Raw genomic sequence first — 14,649 nt, 5'->3', positions numbered from 1 at the left:
GTACTTCATATTCTAAGACATGTTTCATCTTGATAACTTCCTATTTTTCATCGACGGCTCAAAGAATGGCATGTTAACTTCACTTGTTGAAATGTCCGCAAGATTTTACAGCATAACACTTTAACTTCGCTTAACGATTCATAAAAACGGAAAACTCTGACATTTTACAGGAACAATACAAACTGTTGTACGGTAAATGAACACTCGGATATATTTTTGAAGAAAGTATAGACATTTTGCTTCGTATTAAATCTTTATATATCCGTGCGGCTACTGCCAGAGCGAACTTGTTTGTCATGTCAGATTGTTTCTCTGAAGGGTGACAGACAAACATGATAACCTCGGACCTACGTCATGTATATCCTAATCCTGGCCCGGATGGAGCTTTCACTTGATTACTCACACAGCACCTTAAATTAAGGCGAAGGTGACATAGATAAACTGTTTCTTGTAATTTTTATTTCGGAATTTCTACGCGATTATTTTTCACTTGATATTGAATTATATTCTGAAGACTGTGAAATTGGTGTTCATTAAATGTGATCTATCACACCAACTAGACGTTAAATTCAGCCTCCAAAATAGTGAGGTGAAGCTATCAGAACTATCGTTTGGATGACTCGTTAATTATGTTCGGTTTGAAATATTTCCATATCTTATTGTCATAGAATACTACAGAATATGATGGTAACACACCAGGTAAACTTCATCATGGAAACTGTTATATATCTAAATCAGAGAAAAGCTGAGAATTCCAAAAATCAAGAGCATGTATATTTTCCCTTCGAACAAGCTTATATCTGATTATGAATGTCATTCGAGTACTCTCGGACTTTATGAGCAAAATAATTTCGGAGAATTTGCATTAATCACTGATGTTTCGATTGATACGATCGATGAAGCATCATGTCTTATTTGAAATGTGGCGTCAAAAACGGGAAGTCTTTATGTCTATTTCCGTAGATAGTTTTTTTTTCATTTTAGTTCACTAGGAATTCCTGTAATACACTGATATTTCAACTGCATCAATCACCATAACTAACATGACATGTTTACGCGCTTGTGAACGTGAACGTCTTAAGCGGCAGAGCAAACGTTATATCAATAGTATGTATTACGCATTTTAGCGATATTGACAGATTCTGAGCGGTCTCCGTGATCACAAGTAAATGGAAATACAAAGATTTTGTTTCAAACGTCAAACAGTTGCCAAGCATGTAATTGTTATTCATAAACAGCGAAGTATTATACTGTTAAAGCGACATCATAGTAAAACATTTTTTTCTTATTGAATTTTTATGATATCATATATATACCAAGTGAATCACCTACTGAACAATGCCACTTGGTTTCCGTTGAAGCAATCACATTTAGATATTAATCAATAATTAAAAAACGGAAATCTCTCGCTGTTCATCAACAGACTGGATATGTATTTTTTACGTGTGATAACGCATGCGCAGAACACAGATCAGCTGTAAACAAAATCTATTCCCGCGTGAATATGCCTCGGTAGAAGGCAGAAGAGGGTTACAGAGTCCTCCACAAAGCGAGAGATGGGCAGATGAAAGCCCGAGATTGTTGCTAGGAAAACTGTTTCGGCAAGAAAAAAGCTGTCAGGACTGTGCGTATAATCTGGTTAATTGCTGATGTTGTGTACATTCATGACACTAGAATATGCCTGGTGGGTTTGACATCAAAATAAAGTAATTGTGTTATTATAAATGCAAATGTGCAAACAGATGTTTACATACTGTATCAATACTGTCCCTATCATTTGTCTCCACCATCAAGTGTTCGTGTTTATAAATGAACTGCTTCATTTTTCAAAACTGTCACGTAATTTCATCAGCGCTAAATCTGTGAGCGTTTTCCCGAATAAACTGGGTGGTTAATCTAGGCATTGGAAATACCGCGTGAATATCGGTAAAGCATAGAAATAGAACAGGAATACACGTATAAAAACACGTACGATCAATGAAAATATAATTGTCTTTACCGTGATGTCACTTTAACACGCGCGAGTTATTTCATCCACACAATAGGACTTGACTCAGTAGAGAACATTCTTCCTAAAGTGGACAGGCATGCAGCATAGACTCTCGGCTACAGAAGCAAATGTTAATAAAAAGTACTACGGTATTTTTCGCTTTCTTGAATTCATTTGATTTACACTTTTTCTTAACATAATGATGAAATTGGCATGGAATTTAAGTTTCTTTATTACTTAAACTGCCCGGTGTTTAAAGCCAACCATGTAATGACATCACATCATGTATAAGTCACAATTATTGTGCGATTGATAACTCGCTGTAGCGCGCATAATTATCTTCATTTCTTAAAGTACAATGTACTTAACAGATATTTTAATCACGTTTCACACATTCAGATGACGATAAAGGATATTTTCCCCTCTGACAGTGTTCACAACTCGTTGTTAATACTTAACAAATGTGTGAATGCGTGCGTTCCATATTTCCACGCAAGACTTACAGGTGTCTACAACACCGGGATATCTTATTCAGCAAAAGAAACATAACATTAATTTGTCAAGCGAAATGTCGTTGATGGCACCGAAAGAGGAAATGATGATTGTGAAAAAAAATTTAAAAAGGAGTTAGAAGATTCTGACTTATGACAAGCTTTATGTAGATGTTGATGAAAGATCACAGACGCTTGTAATGTTAGATGTCATTACCGTGAAACGGATAGACATGTATGTCACATCAACATCACATTGCATTAAGTCCGACTGTTTCATTTTGGCAGATTTATACAAGAAGCACACAAAAATACTGTTTCAACTAGAGTGGGCGTACCGATTAAATGCATTTTAGAAAAATAAAGTAATGACTAAGTGTAATTTTTTAATAATTATTAATCTAATATGCATTCATATCAAAATCATAGCACTGCTATTATATTGTGAGAGGGTGGTTGCCATCTTTCTTTTTAACAATGACGAATTTATGTTAATTGTCAGGTGATCAAATATCCACTATGAACAAATAGGTCTCCCATCTTATCGTTAACAATTACTGAAATATCTAATAGTTTTCACTTCTCAAATTGTAAGATATCTGATAATTGAGCTATGGATCGGTGCGAGATTTGCCGATTAAGTGAAATACATGTGTACATGTCCTTTTCGATGAAGAATGACTAATATATCAAATTCCTCAGTAGTTTATCATTTATAGCGCTGAACAAAACTATTTTATCGAGAATAAAGCCGTAATTGTCACTTGAAAAAATATTAAAATACAGGAACTAAAAAACAAATGAATTAACGTGAAAGACAATCATTCTACATCAAGGTCCATGCTGTTACGTAGAAAATAGATATAATATATGTTAAACAGGTGTCAACACAGCCGGTACAGTATATAATAATCAGATGTCAACACAGCCGATACCGTATATGATAATCACATGTCAACACAGCCTGTACAGTATATAACAATCAGATGTCAACACAGCCGGTACAGTATATAATAATCAGATGTCAACACAGCCGGTACAGTATATAATAATCAGATATCAACACAGCCGGTACAGTATATAATAATCAGATGTCAACACAGCCGGTACAGTATATAATAATCAGATGTCAACACAGCCTGTACAGTATATAACAATCAGATGTCAACACAGCCGGTACAGTATATAATAATCAGACGTCAACACAGCCGGTACAGTATATAATAATCAAGATATCAACACAGCCGGTACAGTATATAATAATCAGATGTCAACACAGCCGGTACAGTATATAATAATCAGATGTCAACACAGCCGATACCGTATATAATAATCAGATATCAACACAGCCGGTACAGTATATAACAATCAGATGTCAACACAGCCGGTACAGTATATAATAATCAGATGTCAACACAGCCGGTACAGTATATAATAATCAGATGTCAACACAGCCGGTACAGTATATAATACTCAGATGTCAACACAGTTGGTACAGTATATAACAATCAGATGTCAACACAGCCGGTACAGTACATAACAATCAGATGTCAACACAGCCGGTACAGTATATAATAATCAGATATCAACACAGCCGGTACATTATATAATAATCAGATATCAACACAGTCGGTACAGTATATAACAATCAGACGTCAACACAGCCGGTACATTATATAACAATCAGATGTCAACACAGCTGGTACAGTATATAACAATCAGACGTCAACACAGTCGGTACAGTATAAAATAATCAGATATCAACACAGCCGGTACAGTATATGATAATGAGATGTCAACACAGCTGGTACAGTATATAACAATCAGATGTCAACACAGTCGGTACAGTATATAATAATCAGATATCAACACAGCCGGTACAGTATATGATAATGAGATGTCAACACAGCCGGTGCAGTTTATAACAATCAGATGTCAACACAGCCGATATATTATATAACAATCAGATGTCAACACAGTCGGTACAGTATATAATAATCAGATATCAACACAGCCGGTACAGTATATGATAATGAGATGTCAACACAGCTGGTACAGTATATAACAATCAGACGTCAACACAGCCGGTACAGTATATAATAATCAGATGTCATCACAGCCGGTACAGTATATAACAATCAGATGTCAACACAGCTGGTACAGTATATAACAATCAGACGTCAACACAGTCGGTACAGTATATAATAATCAGATATCAACACAGCCGGTACAGTATATGATAATGAGATGTCAACACAGCTTGTACAGTATATAACAATTAGATGTCAACACAGCCGGTACAGTATATAATAATCAGACGTCAACACAGCCGGTACAGTATATAATAATCAAGATATCAACACAGCCGGTACAGTATATAATAATCAGATGTCAACACAGCCGGTACAGTATATAATAATCAGATGTCAACACAGCCTGTACAGTATATAACAATCAACACAGATGTCAACACAGCCGGTACAGTATATAATAATCAGATGTCAACACAGCCGGTACAGTATATAATAATCAGATATCAACACAGCCGGTACAGTATATAATAATCAGATGTCAACACAGCCGGTACAGTATATAATAATCAGATGTCAACACAGCCGGCACAGTATAAAAATAATCAGATATCAACACAGCCGGTACAGTATATAACAATCAGATGTCAACACAGCCGGTACAGTATATAATAATCAGATATCAACACAGCCGATATATTATATAACAATCAGATGTCAACACAGTCGGTACAGTATATAATAATCAGATATCAACACAGCCGGTACAGTATATAACAATCAGATGTCAACACAGCCGGTACAGTATATAATAATCAGATGTCATCACAGCCGGTACAGTATATAACAATCAGACGTCAACACAGCCGTTATATTATATAATAATCAGATGTCAACACAGCCGGTACAGTATATAATAATCAGATGTCAACACAGCCGGTACAGTATATAACAATCAGATGTCAACACAGCCGGTACAGTATATAATAATCAGATATCAACACAGCCGGTACAGTATATAATAATCAGATGTCAACACAGCCGGTACAGTATATAACAATCAGATGTCAACACAGCCGATATATATATATAAACAATCAGTATATAACACAGTCGGTAACAGTATATAATAATCAGATATCAACACAGCCGGTACAGTATATAATAATCAGATGTCAACACAGCCGGCACAGTATATAACAATCAGACGTCAACACAGCCGGTACAGTATGTAATACTCAGATGTCAACACAGCCGGTACAGTATATAATAATCAGACGTCAACACAGCCGTTATATTATATAATAATCAGATGTCAACACAGCCGGTACAGTATATAATAATCAGATGTCAACACAGCCGGTACAGTATATAATAACCAGAGATCAACACAGCCGGTACAGTATATAATAATCAGATGTCAACACAGCCGGTACAGTATATAATAATCAGATATCAACACAGCCGGTACAGTATATAATAACTAGATATCAATACAGCCGGTACAGTATATAATAATCAGATGTCAACACAGCCGGTACAGTATATAATAATCAGATGTCAACACAGCCGGTACAGAATATAATAATCACAACACAGCCGGTACAGAATATAATAATCAGAGATATCAACACAGCCGGTACAGTATATAATAATCAGATGTCAACACAGCCGGTACAGTATATAATAATCAGATGTCAACACAGCCGGTACAGTATATAATAATCAGATGTCAACACAGCCGGTACAGTATATAATAATCAGATGTCAACACAGCCGGTACAGTATATAATAATCAGATGTCAACACAGCCGGTACAGTATATAATAATCAGATGTCAACACAGCCGGTACAGTATATAATAATCAGATGTCAACACAGCCGGTACAGTATATAACAATCAGATGTCAACACAGCCGGTACAGTATATAATAATCAGACGTCAACACAGCCGGTACAGTATATAATAATCAGACGTCAACACAGCCGGTACAGTATATAATACTCGGATGTCAACACAGTTGGTACAGTATATAACAATCAGATGTCAACACAGCCGGTACAGTACATAACAATCAGATGTCAACACAGCCGGTACAGTATATAATAATCAGATGTCAACACAGCCGGTACAGTATATAATAATCAGATGTCAACACAGCCGGTACAGTATATAATAATCAGATGTCAACACAGCCGGTACAGTATATAATAATCAGATGTCAACACAGCCGGTACAGTATATAACAATCAGATGTCAACACAGCCGTTATAATATATAATACTCAGATATCAACACAGCCGGTACAGTATATAACAAGCAGATGTCAACACAGCCGGTACAGTATATAACAATCAGATGTCAACACAGACGGTACAGTATATAATAATCAGACGTCAACACAGCCGGTACAGTATATAACAATCAGATGTCAACACAGCCGGCACAGTATATAACAATCAGACGTCAACACAGCCGGTACAGTATATAATACTCAGATGTCAACACAGCCGGTACAGTATATAATAATCAGATGTCAACACAGCCGTTATATTATATAATACTCAGATATCAACACAGCCGGTACAGTATATAACAATCAGATGTCAACACAGCCGTTATATTATATAATAATCAGATATCAATACAGCCGGTACAGTATATAACAAGCAGATGTCAACACAGCCGGTACAGTATATAACAATCAGATGTCAACACAGCCGTTATATTATATAACAATCAGATATCAGCACAGTCTATTGTATATAATAATCAGAAATCAGAGATCAACACAGCCATTATATTATATAACAATCAGATATCAACACAGCCGGTACAGTATATAACAATCAGATGTCAACACAGCCGTTATATTATATAATAATCAGATGTCAACACAGCCGGTACAGTATATAACAATCAGATATCAACACAGCCGGTACAGTATATAATAATCAGATATCAACACAGCCGTTATATTATATAACAATCAGATATCAACACAGCCGGTACAGTATATAACAATCAGATGTCAACACAGCCGTTATATTATATTATAATCAGATATCAACACAGCCGTTATATTATATAATAATCAGATGTCAACACAGTCTATTATATATAATAATCAGAAATCAGAGATCAACACAGCAGGGATACGTAATGGTAACCGTTTGAAATCCGCTGTATTTTATTTTGCAGTTTTTTATTATTACAGCCGTATACAAAACAGAAAACTTAAATCTTGCTTTTTTTCTAAGCAGTAAAACTAATTCCATAATTATTTATGTGTGTACGTGAAGATATGAGTGTTTTTCAATGCATAGGGCAATCCGTCTACATAGTTAATAGGGTCACGCGCTAGAAGAGTAATCAAATTAAATTGAAACTCCGACTGAATACGAGGAAGAATTAGTGATATTGTTTTATTGAATCCTTTGATGCATGCATACATGTATGTACATCAGTAATTGTATCCTGAGCAAAAACTCGACCGTTACATCGCTCCCACCCTTTTTTCTTCTTCAATCTTTTTCGGCACCTCATGACGGCCATCTTGTTCCTCATTGAGGATGGATTCATGTCACCAGAAGGAGGTGCTGCACACCATTTTGAGAGTCAAAACCTACGATTCTGTTTAGACCTGATTCCCGACCACCATCGACTGCCAAGTTTATCTCTTTATCATCACTGGCTGTGAAATGGTAAATAGTGAGTCTAGCAGATCAGAATGTATCGAACTTATCCAACACGATCTCAGCCAAAACAAAATAAAAAAGTTTATAAAATCACACGTAAAATATATATCTTATGTACTAAGTGTTGCATGAAAATCTCCTCCCTCTCTCTCTCTCTCTATATATATATTAGTGAATAATATCGTGGCTACAAAAGGGGCGTGTACTTGTATACATGCCTGGTCACGTCATTCTCGTTCCCATACCGAGAGTGATACGAAGGGAAGTAACTCTGGGAGATCCTTGTGTCGCTATATCTAGGTGTATACACTGGTTCAGTGTACCGTGATGTAATGACAATATCAAGGTCGTGTTAATTATACTACAGACTTTGATATTTTTGTTAATATCATTTTATCATAATGATGATATCATTTTCCATAAATTTATTATATATTGCCCTGCCATCAGTCGCAAATACATTTATGTCACATTATGTTGAAACAATCAAGCTTGTAGATCTACGATGCCAACGTTAATTCAAATATGAATTTGATATATTCCTAAACAAATGGATATAGACAGAACAACTCTTGTGTCATAATATGTAATTTTGTTATATGAACGATTATACAATGTACTTTTACATGTTGGTATTAACATGTACATGATGTAAATTCAAACGTTTCCCCTTAATCTAATTAAAACATTATCCGTTATCATTTAAGATCATTCTTAGCGCTGGAAAACTCAGGAGTTGGAGTGTACTGCCATGTCTAGTCTACTTCACTCACTTGTTCATTACGCGTGCTGCACAAAGTGTACTAGAGATCAAGTGTATGTTTCTCCCACCTGTATGTAGAGGACAGATGTGTCGAGATTTTGTCAGCTAATGTTGATATTGATAATAGGGATCTTTTATTAGTTTAGTTAGTTTAGTTTAGATATATTTTATTGGTTGAAATAAGTAAGAGGATTAGGCACAAGTTTTGACAACTTATAAAAGCCCTCTCCTCTCACAGTTTCATTTAACAGTGTACCAGCAATGATACGTACATTGTATACAATAAAAGGTTTCTGGAAACATGAAGTGTAGCAAAATGACATGTAATATCATACAGCGAATCTTATCATGTATAACAATAGATATTACATAGCTATGTATTATATATATAACATATCTGCCTGACACATACTAGCTACACATTTCAGCCACTTTCTCTATTCTAATTGTCCATGTAAAAAATAACCTTGCTGTAATGTACATTCGCGCTCCTCTTAGGTATCGTGTCATTGTGTCAGTCAGAAAAAAAATACTTATGACACGATTATCTAAAAAGATTCGTGATAGGATTGGGTAGGGTTGCATAGAAAGACAAGGAATGTAAGAAAAGACAGTAGGATAAGTTCACCTGCTCTACAAGACTATAATAAAATATTTTACTATCACGATTAAATATTTCAACAGATTCAAAAATAGTTCTGTTCTTTTCTTATGATAGATCGACCCTTCCATGTAAAACCGTATACAGGTGTAATGACTGACACTGACGCAACTTAATCATCACAGCATTTCCTATGTTATGAAATGTGGACGTTCAAACAAAGATGGTATGAATTTCTACAGGGATAACTACAAGCATACGAAGGTGAATCAGTTAGATTTACACGATAAAGATTATTATTTAAAGCACTTAATAAGTAAAATATTATTATGACGAGGTCCAAGTGGTGTTGTAATAGAGTGCGGGATTCCTGTGATTTATATATAGAGAGTTTTAAAAGATATTAAGAGTTGACTGCTTGCTACCTGTTTATGAGATGTCATTCCAGAGTCTGATGGTTATTAGTATAAATGAAAACCTAGTACATGTAAGATTATAATTTGGAATAAGATCATTGCTATTATTTTCTCAATAGGTAGGTCTTTCTATTTCTAACTTAACCTGGTAATAATATATACAGATTTGAAATTTATTATGCATTTTGTAAAATACATAACGTTTTCTCTGTTCCCGTCTATTTATGAACCCCCCAGTTTAGAAATACAATATTGCTTACTGGAATATCTAGGCAGTCCAGTAACACTTCTAGCTGCCTCCAGTTGAATCCTTTCTAGTAAGTCGACACAAAATTGAGACCAGTCGCCCCAAAGATCACAAGCATATTCTACAGTTGGCGTTTAAATCACACATAAATGTTACGAAGTACTTTTCTATTTACGAATAATTTTAACTTTCTCAAAATGTTTACATTTTTCAAGACTGACTGACACAAACTTTCTATAAAGTCACCACACTTAGCATTCGAGCTTACAGTCACACCCAAATGCCTATGGTCTTCTGAGAATTGCAGAATTGACTCGTTAAAATATCGTTAAAAATCATAATCATTTGTTATATTGGTGATAAATAATTAATGAGTGTAATTAGGATTAAATGTAACTAGCCTTTTATCTTTTATTGTAATACATTCAAAGTATGAGCCTACATTGTGGTGAAACTATGTAAGTGTCAATGATGATTTATACTAATAAAATTCAATATTACACAACAAATGAAAACATTATATAAACATTATACCTACATTACATACATGTACGACATTTTAAATGGAAATATTATCTGATATTGAATATTTTTTTCTAAAAATATCAATCTCAAGAAATAAAAGTTAAAAAACAACAACAAAAAAAAAAAAAACAAAACAAAACAAAAAAAAAAAAAAAACAAAAACAAAAACAAAAATAAAAAAAAAAAAAAAAACAAAAAAACAAAAAAGTAAAATTAAAGTAAAGCAGAACGAAAACAAGAAAGGTGTGTTTAACCTGTTGGATGGTGTTGAGAGCGTCCTTTTGCCAATTGTGTCCTCCATGTTCAATCAAGCTCTTCAGTTGCATCAGCAACAACATGGCCATTTTATTCTTCAGCATCTTGTTGAACTAATAAGCGATCCTATGTCTTATACACAGACCAATCACAAAATATAGCAAAGTGACTGGGGCCATACCTTTATATAGCTTTATAGGATAAACTAATTTAGTCATTTTTGATTAATATGTTTTTTTTCATCATTTACATATCCACTTATTTAATTGCGCGTTACGTAACGTATTGATTGATATTTGTGTAGAGTTACTAATTAAGACGAGGAAACGAATATTGCTGATAAGTAATATTATCTGACAACTTGATTTGTTAGTGTGATGTTGTCACTGTTTAATTTCTTACGTCATATTTTACTGTCACTGTACAGGTGGTAGTAGTTCATGTTTTAAATTTCAACCTGAAGTTTAACCTGTAACTGAGAAAAAAAATGGAATTTAATAGTTTTGTAAATTCAGATAATTTCGTTATTGAACATTGAAACTGAATAAGTTGTAGTCTAGATACTCACGACAAGTCACAGAAGACTTTCATATTGATTAAGAATTCAGTGGCACTATGTTCGTACTTGACAGCATTCTTTGAATTATTTTAATTGGGAAAAGACACCCGGATCAACACCTCAACGGTAGTCGTCCCTCTTACATGTACCTTAGTATCGCCACTGCTTATCCAAGCCGCACTACCTATTTCCCCAATTCCGCGCCTACTCATACCCTTGTCTTGCTCCAAAATTTATCCAAGTCTCGCCTCCTTTTACCCCAGAATCACCACCCGTTATCCGAGTCTCGCCACACCTAACTTTAGCCTCGTCAGTTCATACCCCAGTCTTTTACCCTAGTCTCGTCGCGTCCTGTTACGACTCGTTATCCCAGTTTCACTAACCAACCCCCCCCCCCGGCCATCCCTTACCCTTGTCCCTCTTCTTACTCGAGCATCAGCACCAATTATCATAGTCTCGACATCCTTTTCCCAGTCATGACACTTTTTACTCAAGTATCGCCATTCCTTATACCCAAACTCGTCACTCTTTACCAAAGTCTCGTCATCCCTTATACCCCAAACTTGTCACCCTTTACCGAAGACTCGCCATCCCCTATACCCCAAACTTGTCACCCTTTACCGAAGTCTCGTCATCCCCTATACCCCAAACTTGTCACTCTTTACCGAAGTCTCGTCATCCCCTATACCACAAACTTGTCACCCTTTACCGAAGTCTCGTTTTCCCTTGTACCCTAAACTCGACACCCTTTACCGAAGTCTCGTTTTCCCTTGTACCCTAAACTCGACACCCTTTACCGAAGTCTCGTTTTCCCTTGTACCCTAAACTCGACACCCTTTACCGAAGTCTCGTTTTCCCTTGTACCCTAAACTCGACACCCTTTACCGAAGTCTCGTTTTCCCTTGTACCCTAAACTCGACACCCTTTACCGAAGTCTCGCCATCAGTATTACTCGTTGAGAAGCTTGCCTACATTATTTTTGTTTGTTTTTGTCTTGCTTTTTTACAGTGAGTTTTGTGTCATCTTTTTAATGAGTTATGATAAAAAAGCACAGACTTATATGTTATCAAGTTATGGTGTTTTTCATATTAAATCAACTTAACAATTGACTGATATAACGGTATTTTTATAACATCTGTTTAACCAATATCTGTCGACATTCTCAATAATGACTAAACATTACCAGTGACTAATGCTGAACTGGCTCCTTTATTACCTTATATAGCCAGCTGAATCTGACAGGTGCGATGTTAACAGAAAGTAGGCTTCTTCATCAGGTAAGTAAATTAATGACAGCTGTTATCAGTGTATGTGATGGACCCTTATTATATCACAGGCTAATAAGTAGTAAACTGTCAGCTGAATCACCAGAGGCTGGAGATAGATATAGGCATCCCGTGAGTCAGACGGGTCCTCGCCCTGAGGGGTTGGGCAGATTACAAGTGGTTCACTTGTCCTTTATGTACATGATTAAGCCACTACTCCAGTGACTGGGTTTGGAAGAATTGTCATGAACCTAATTGGGTCAGCCACTGGAGTTGTGATAAAAGGTCATCCAACCTTTTTTGGTTGAGAATATGCGGGGCACTCAATTTGCTTAAAATTATACTTTTATGCGTCTTTCATGTACAGATTTTTTTTGATAGAAAATTTTACTCAGATCCACTAGTCAACAAAAATATCCATGGAGTTATTTTAGTAATTTGTTTTAACAAGATCGAACTGTAATCTTTAAATTACTTATTTAAACTCATCATTATCTGTTTGTGTTAATTGATAAGCAATAATGTTCCCGATATTGATTGATTACAATGCACTTTTAGCATATGGTAAATTTAGGAATATTGAAATTTCCACTAATTATGTAAGTATGATATTCAGAAATATTAGTTCATGACGGGAAAGTCACGTTTTACATTTGATAAATCGTTATGTATGTATAATCGATCATTGGATAACCTTAATCAACATAACTAAGCAAGCTGACATACATTAAAAGATGCATGTTGTTTCTATGCAAATTGCCTTCGTTGAATGTAATAACACTACAGTGGTACGCGGTGGTAGGTCGGTCAGTAGGCCGACTGGCTGAGATCGCTGGTAGGAAGGCCCAGTTTGTCGGTCGGTCTGTAGGTCGACTGGCTGAGCTGGCTGGTAGGTAGGTCAGTTTGTCGGTCGGTCTGTGGGTCGACTGGCTGAGCTGGCTGGTTGGTAGGTCAGTTTGTCGGTCGGTGAGTAGGTCGACGCTGACCTGGTTGGTAGGTCAGTTTGTCGGTCGGTGAGTAGGTCGACGCTGACCTGGTTGGTAGGTCAGTTTGTCGGTCGGTTAGTAGGTCGACGCTGACCTGGTTGGTAGGTAGGTCAGTTTGTCGGTCGGTGAGTAGGTCGACGCTGACCTGGTTGGTAGGTCAGTTTGTCTGTCGGTCTGTAGGTCGACTGACTGAGCTGGCTGGTTGGTAGGTCAGTTTGTCGGTCGGTGAGTAGGTCGACGCTGACCTGGTTGGTAGGTCAGTTTGTCGGTCGGTTAGTAGGTCGACTGGTTGAGTTGGCTGCTTGGTTGGTAGGTCGGTCGGTCTGCTGGTGTCAGAAGTTCGACGCTGAGCTGGTTGGTTCACTGGTTTGTTGGCTCGCTCGTTGGCTGATTGGTCGGTTGGTCTATTAGATAAATAACTGACTTTGTTTCTTGCTTGTAGATTGATTGGTCGGTTGGTCTATTAAATAAATGACTGACTTTCTTTCTTGCTTGTGAACTGATTGGTCGGTTGGTTAATTGGTTTATTGGTTGGATTTTATGCTTATTGATTGGTTGAAATGTTTGGTAGGTTCGACAGTTTGTTAGCCGACTGTCCGGTTTGGTAAAGAATATTTCACGTTGAAACGAAGTAGATCAAAAATAGAATCAACTTCAACACGGCATGATTCAACCCCACATTTTATTTTCTGTTGTATCTATAATATAAATCTGCTGTATTTAATGTATTACAGGGAGGTAACCCTCTAGGTGAACATGAACCTATCCTGGTCTGTATCACAGGGAGGTAACCGTCTAGATGAACATGAACTTATCCTGGTC

Source organism: Ylistrum balloti, unplaced genomic scaffold (assembly GCF_031769215.1).
Source record: "Ylistrum balloti isolate Yb309-2 unplaced genomic scaffold, AGI_CSIRO_Ybal_v1 Utg371146, whole genome shotgun sequence".
Lineage (NCBI taxonomy): Eukaryota > Metazoa > Mollusca > Bivalvia > Pectinida > Pectinidae > Ylistrum > Ylistrum balloti.
Note: the sequence above shows the minus strand (reverse complement) of the source record.